The sequence below is a fragment of the Bos grunniens genome, chromosome 6 (assembly GCF_055505025.1).
Source record: "Bos grunniens cultivar Pamir isolate PY7600 chromosome 6, Bosgru_T2T1.0, whole genome shotgun sequence".
Taxonomy (NCBI): Eukaryota; Metazoa; Chordata; class Mammalia; order Artiodactyla; family Bovidae; genus Bos; species Bos grunniens.
This window is the reverse complement of record NC_141170.1, coordinates 42,435,621-42,437,443: the sequence shown is the minus strand read 5'-3', so window position 1 is coordinate 42,437,443 and position 1,823 is coordinate 42,435,621.

The following is a 1,823-nucleotide window of genomic DNA, read 5'->3' as shown; positions in this document are numbered from 1 at the left end:
CCTCTGGGTCGTCTCAGTGCACCAGCCCCAAGCATCCAGTATCATGCATTGAACCTGGACTGGCGACTCGTTTCATATATGATATTATACATGTTTCAATGCCATTCTCCCAAATCATCCCACCCTCGACCTCTCTCACAGAGTCCAAAAGACTGTTCTATACATCTGTGTCTCTTTTGCTGTCTCACATACATACACAATTGAGGTAGGCTTGTATTGCTATGAATTGTCTCCTTAGCACTCCTTTTACTGAATCCCATAGGTTTGGGGTTGTTGTATTTTCATTTTCATTCATTTCTATGCATATTTTTATTTCTTTTTAAATTTCTTCTTTGATTTGTTGGTTATTCATAAGTATGTTGTTTAGCCTCCATATGTTTGTATTTTTCATAGTTTTTTTTTCCCCTGTAGTTGATGACTAATCTTACTGCATTATGATCAGAAAAAATGCTTCAGATGATTTTTATTTTTTTGAATTTACCATGGCCCAGGATGTGATCTATCCTGGAGAAGTTTCTGTGTGCACTTGAGGAAAAAGTGAAATTTATTGTTTTAGGGTGAAATGTTCTATAGATATCAATTAGGTCTAACTGGTCCAATGTATCATTTAAAGTTTGTGTTTCCTTGCCAATTTTCTGTTTAGTTGATCTATCCATAGGTGTGAGTGGGGTATTTAGTCTCCCACTACTATTGTGTTACTGTTAATTTCTCCTTTCATATTTGTTAGGATTTGCCTTACTTATTGTGGTGCTCCTATGTTGGGTGTATATAGATAGATAGATAGATATAACTGTTATATCTTCTTGGATTGATCCTTGATCATTATGTAGTGTCTTCCTTTGTCTCTTTTCACAGCCTTTATTTCAAAGTCTATTTTATCTGATATGAGTATTGCTACTCCTGCTTCCTTTTGGTCTCCATTTGTGTGAAATATCTTTTTCCAGCCCTTCACTTTCAGTCTGTTTGTGTCCTTAGGTTTGAGGTGGGTCTCTTGTAGACAGCATATATAGGGGTCTTGTTTTTGTATCCATTCAGTCAGACTTTGTCTTTGGTTGGGGCATTCAACCCATTTACATTTAAGGTCATTATTGATAAGTATGGTCATATTACCACTTTCTTGTTTTGGGTGCAAATTTATAAACCTTTTTTGTGTTTCCTGTCTAGAGATGATCCTTTAGCATTTGTTGGAAAGCTGGTTTGGTGGTGCTGAATTCTCTTACCTTTTGCTTGCCTGTGAAGAGAAATATCAATAACCTCAGATATGCAAATGACACCGCCCTTATGGTAGAAAGTGAAAAAGAACTAAAGAGTCTCTTGATGAAATTGAAAGAGGAGAGTGAAAAAGTTGACTTAAACCTCAATATTCAGAAAACTAAGATCATGGCATCCAGTCCCATCACTTCGTGGCAAATAGATGGGGAAACAGTGGCTGACTTTATTTTTCTGGGCTCCAAAAGCACTGCAGATGGTGATTGCAGCCATGAAATTAAAAGACACTTACTCCTTGGAAGGAAAATTATAACCAGCCTAGACAGCATATTCAATAGCAGAGACATTACTTTGCCAACAGATGTTCATCTAGTCAAGGCTATGGTTTTTCTAGTGGTCATGTATGGATGTGAAAGTTGGACTGTGAAGAAAGCTGAGCACTGAAGAATTGATGCTTTTGAACTGTGGTGTTGGAGAAGACTCTTGAGAGTCCCTTGGACTGCAAGGAGTTTCAATCAGTCCGTCCTAAAGGAGATCAGTCCTGGGTGTTCATTGGAAGGACTGATGCTAAAGCTGAAAATCCAATACTTTGGCCACCTCATGCGAAGAGCTGA